Source organism: Pongo pygmaeus, chromosome X (assembly GCF_028885625.2).
Source record: "Pongo pygmaeus isolate AG05252 chromosome X, NHGRI_mPonPyg2-v2.0_pri, whole genome shotgun sequence".
Classification (NCBI taxonomy): Eukaryota; Metazoa; Chordata; class Mammalia; order Primates; family Hominidae; genus Pongo; species Pongo pygmaeus.
Window position 1 is genome coordinate 107,768,885 of NC_072396.2, and position 5,878 is coordinate 107,774,762.

Genomic DNA, 5,878 nt, shown 5'->3' on the forward strand with positions numbered 1-5,878 from the left:
TGCGATGGAGCGATCTCGGCTCACTGCAACCTCCGCCTCCCGGGTTCAAGTGAGTCTCCTGCCTCGGCCCCCTGAGTAGCTGGGATTACAGGCGCCTGCCACCACGCCCGGCTAATTTTTGTATTTTAAGTAGAGACGGGGTTTTACCATGTTGGCCAGGCTGGTTTAGAACTCCTGACCTCAGGTGATCCGCCTGCCTCGGCCTCCCAAAGTGCTGGGATTACAGGCGTGAGCCACCACGCCCAGCCATTTTTTGGCTCTTGAGGTACCCGTGGGATGAAGTCAGAAATGTAAGAATCATCAGCACATAGGTTATCACAACCATGGAAACAGTGAAGAACAACCAAGCAGTAGGCGTGTGGTGAGGAGAAGTGAGATCGGGAGATTAAATCCTGGAGAATAAGAACACATAAGAAGGTATGGCAGAGGGTCAAGAGAGGAAATTAGAGAATGAAATCCATGGGAGAAGAGAATCTCAAAGAAGGTGTGACAACTCTGACAAATGTTACAGAGAAATCACGGAAGATTAGGGCAGAAAAGTGTGACTTGACATGGCGATTAAGAAGGTAGTATGAGGAGGCCGGGCATGGTGGCTCACGCCTGTAATCCCAGTACTTTGGGAGGCCGAGGCAGATGGATCACAAGGTCAGGAGATCGAGACCGTCCTGGCTAATATGGTGAAACCCTGTCTCTACTAAAAAATACAAAACATTAGCCAGGCGTGGTGGCAGGCGCCTGTAGTCCCAGCTACTCTGGAGGCTGAGGCAGGAGAATGGCGTGAACCCAGGAGGTGGAGCTTGCAGTGAGCTGAGATCGGGCCACTGCACTCCAGCCTGGGCAACAGAGCAAGACTCCGTCTCAAAAAAAAAAAAAAAAAAAAAGAAGGTAGTATGAGGAACATGGGAAAAGCATTTGAGGGGTGGGTAGGGGGAAGAAGGCAGAAGATAGATTACAGTGTGTGAAGAAGTAAATGGTAGAAGTGACAATGTGGAAATGGCTAGTAAGGACATTTCTTTTAAGAAACTTGGGCCGGGTGTGGTGGCTCACACTTGTAATCCCAGCACTTTGGGAGGCAGAGGCAGGTAGATCACTTGAGGTCAGGAGTTCGAGACCAGCCTGATCAACATGGCAAAACCTCGTTTCTACTAAAAATACAAAAATTAGGCGGGCATGGTGGCACACACCTGTAGTCCCAGCTACTTGGGAGGCTGAGGCAGGAGAATCTCTTGAACCTGGGAGGCACAGGCTGCAGTGAGCTGAGATCACGCCACTGCATTCCAGCCTGGGCAACAGAGAGAGACTCCATCTCAAAAAAAAAAAAAAGAAAAAGAAAAAAGAAAAAAGAAACTTGGTGGTGAATAAAAGGATGGCAATAGGTCAATTAGGTCAATGGAGAGAAATTCAAGGTCCAATGGAGAGTAGTTTGTCTCATTTTTTCTTTTGGATGGGAGACTCACTTCTTCCTCTTTTTCTTTTTCTCCTCCCCCTCTCCCTCCTCCTTTTCCTTCTTCCTCTTCTTCCCTGAACCTGAAAAAGCTGAGGCTAAGAGAGATTAAGCCATTTTCCGTGGTTGTATAGTTTTTAAACACGTTTTATGCCAGCAGGAAGAACCTAGTGTCAGTTGAGAAACAAAATATAAAGAGAAGTGATTTTAGCTTGACCCTTTTTGTGGGCTTAGCAAGTGAGACTCACAGCATGGAATTTGAAGAGAGATTATGATGATGTAGTCTGGTCATGTAAAATCTAATTTTAATTGAGCACTTACTATTTGCCAAGCACTGATTTAAGCACTTTACCAGCCGGGCGCAGTGGCTCACGCCTGTAATCCCAGCACTTTGGGAGGCTGAGGCGGGCGGATCACGAGGTCAGGAGATCGAGACCATCCTGGCTAACACGGTGAAACCCCATCTCTACTAAAAATACAAAAAAATTAGCTGGGCGTGGTGGCAGGTGCCTGTAGTCCCAGCTACTCAGGAGGCTGAGGCAGGAGAATGGCGTGAACCCAGGAGGCAGAGCTTGTAGTGAGCCGAGATCACGCCACTGCACTCCAGCCTGGGCGACAGAGCGAGACTCCGTCTCAAAAAAACAAAACAAAACAAAACAAAACAAACAAACAAACAAAAAAGCACTTTACCTGCATTATCTCTTGCTTTCTCTCTTTTTTTTTTTTTTTTTTTTGAGTCAGGGTCTCGCTCTGTCACTCAGGCTAGAGTATAGTGGTGCAATCACAGCTCACTGTAACCTCAAACTCCTGGGCTCAAGCAATCCTCCCACCTCAGCCTCCCACGTAGCTAGGACTACAGATGTGCACCACCATGCCCAGCTAATTTTTACATTTTTTTTGTAGAGACAGGATCTCGCTATGTTCCCCAGGCTGGTATTGAACTCCTAGCCTCAAGCAATTCTCCTGCATCAGTCTCTCAAAGTGCTGGGACTACAGGCGTGCTGCATTATCTCATTTAATTCCCACAACAACCCTATGAGGTGGGTATTGTTATTGCTTTCATTTAACAGATGCAAAAACTGAAGCACAGAAAAATTTGATGATTTACTCAAGGCCACATAGTTACTGCATGCTGGATATTTCAGAGCCTTCAAATGTCCCTTTAGAGGAGGAAACTGAGACTGAGGGAGGTGAAGTCATTTGTCCAAGAACCCATATTTAGTAAGTGCTGGAATTGTAATTCAAACCCAGGCTCTGTCTGGTACCAAAGCCACCAGTAATCACTACACTGTCATGAATAGAAGCTATTAAAATAGAGAATATGTGTGCATTTTTCTCGATCCAGCTCTGTAAGGCTAAATGTTCCCTGAATTTAGATGATGGTACGAATTTGCCCTATTCCATAAAATTGATAGTGAGAGCATGTACTTCCTTGGTAATGCCCCATACGGTATAGTGCAACCAGGATATTTGTAGAAAGCCTCATGGTGAAAGCAGAGACTAAGAAAAACAGAGCTACACAGGCAGAGTGACAATAGCTGAGTTCTCATGTGACTTCTTCAGGTGGCTCCCTGATATAAGATTTACTTCATCATCCTTCCATGAAGAGAATGCTTTGTGAGGGAGAAAGCCCCTGGCTCAGATGCCCTTCTAGGATTTCCTAACAAGCTGTTCTGATACCACCAGCCCAAGTTCATAGACTGTACACATTATCCTAGTTGTGAAGTCTCATCATGTAGCGAAGAGTGTGAGCTGAGAAGACCAGCTTAATTGCTATCCCCTCAGAGATGACTGGCTTTCCAGTGAGAACAATGTGTGGAGCATGCAGAGGCCCAAATCCCTGCTACTGTACTCACTAGTCACTGCCAGGGCTTTTATCGGGTGATTGGTTTTTGAAATATAGCTTGATACTAGTCTTCAGATTTGGAATATTACTAATGTTTAATCAGAACATTACCATTTTTTTTCAGAGCAGGAGTGGAAGTTTATTAAAAAGCTTTAGAGCAGGAAATAAAGGAAAGTGCACTTTGAAGAGATCCAAGTGGGCGACTTGAAGAACAAGTGCCCCGTTTAACCATGATCCTAGGACTTTATAGGCTGGCGCACCTCCGGTGTCTTGTGCCCCTTTCCCGTGATTCTTCCCTTAGGGTGGGCTGCCTGCATGCACAGTGCCCTCCTTACCCTCGGGAAGTGAGCATGTGCAGTGTGTTTAGGAAGTTGTATGCTTGAGAACATTGTCATTCTTAATTCAGGGATACAATTTACAAGGTTCTGCTGTCTTCTTAGTTTTGGTTCTGTTGTCTTCTTAGCTTTGGTTCTGTTGTCTTCTTAGCTTTGGTTCTGTTACACCCAAAGAGCAGTTTGTGTGTGTGGTATGTATGCATGCATGTGTGTGTGTGTGAACTCTATCTGGTTTTATAAAATCTCTTCTTGGTCTATTTTTTCTGTGACCAATAAGTTCACAGAAAGAGAATGAATGTAGTATACAGCAAACAGAATAGGAAGTCACACTATCATTCTACATGTACCTACTGAGTGTTGCTAGGTACCAGGAGCTATGTGAGCTAAAAAGTTGTATAATTGTCAGGCATGGTGGCTCACCCATGTAATCCCAGCACTTTGGAAGGCCAAGGGGGAAGGATCCCTTGAGCTCAGGGGTTCAAGACCAGCCTGGGCAACAGAGTGAGACCCTGTCTCTACAAAAAAAAAAAAAAAAGAAGTTGTATAAGACACAGTCCTTGCCGTCAAAGAGCTTATTCTACATTTCCTCCATTGAGCAGATGATAATGCTACCTGGCTTCCTAATTCCCTGGTGGTTCCCATGCTTGGTTGATTTGTCTTTCATTAGCAGCACAGCCTAGGAAGACCATTAATCCTAACATAGTGAAATGAAATTTAAGATTTTGATAGCAAGAAATGATAAGATAATAATATTCCATTGAGAGTGCAGAGAGGCAAGTGGGAACACACAGGAAGATTCCCAGGAGGTGATATGTTCTGGACAAAGTTGAGATAGTTGCATGGCCCAGTGAAAAGAGAAAATAACTTCAAGAGTCAAGTTAACCTTTCAACTAGAAGCATGCCCATTCTTTGGTGACAGGTAGGGAAAAATGCTTATGGGAGAAAGCTAAAGGAATAAATTTTCTTCACTACCTTTCTTCCATGTAGAAAGCTCTTTTTGCTTTGCCTGTGAATTCTGGGAGAACAAGAGGCTGTGGTTGTAGAATGAGGCAATAAAAGATGACAGACCACTGGTTTTCCAGAGAGCAGAGCAAACCGAAGGGAAGATGGAGGCACTGATAGCCTTAACAACAACTGAATACATAAAGCTGTTTCCCTGGAAAAATATATGTATAAAATATTTAGGTGGCATTAAATATTAAAAATGAATTAATGAAAACACCCAAAATACTTTATTTATGTAGGAAGTTTTTCCTCTTTAAAAAATGCTGTTTTAAATCTCAACATCACTTCAGATGTGATCTAGGCAGAAGGTAGTGTGGTCTCTGGAGGGATAAGTACTATAAGAATGATGATAAATGGAAGCAACCTCCAAGTGAGCCTCCTGTGACCTCCTGCCGATTCACTGTGGTAAGAAGGGTTCAATTTTTATTGTATGATTGAGAGATTGCTAGGTGACAGATGCTCCCAGTGAGATCCAGTATTTCCCAGCTCCTGTGCATATGTGGGAAGGGTGAGGAAAATGAAAGTCATCTGCACCTGATTCTGACACCATGCATCTCCCTTCCCTTCTTGGGGGCTCCAATGGGGAGGAATAATACCTTCCACCTGGCATTGCCTCTGAGTGGCTTTGTGTGCTCCTGTGGGCTATTATGTTGGTTGGTACTTTGGCTTCTTTGGCTCCCAGCACCAGCTGATGCCCTGATCTGAGTCCCAGTTGGGCAGGCTCTATTGCTCAGTGCTGTAGCTGTCTCCAGGGCATTGTTCTTGAGACTTCCAACAGGGCAGATTTGTGCAGTTGGCCCATCTGGACAAGATCTATAACAAGTAGAGCTCTGTGCAATAAGCTCATCTCCATAGTCCACCCTCCCCGCTACCCCCGCCTTCGGGCTGCAGCAGCCTGACACCCCAGCCCCTCCATGGAGAGTATCAAAGAGATGCTCTCTGCTCCTTTCAAAGGAGTATTGCTTGTGGCCTCTCATTGATTGGCACTACCTGGGCAGAAATAGGAAAACAGGGGTTTTCTGCCCTTCTCAATTCAATCTGCTCCCTTATGCCAGTTATTTTGTTTTAAATCTCCTTGGCACCAGAGTTATAATATTGCCAATAAAAATAATTTCTGGACCAGCTACCCTGGTCAGCTCAGAATGCTCTCCTCAAAACTAAGAGACAGACAAGAGGAGTAGCTCAGTGAACAGGAAAGAGCAGACAAGCGCAATAGGAAAAGGGATAAAGACAAAGTCAAGCTCTTGG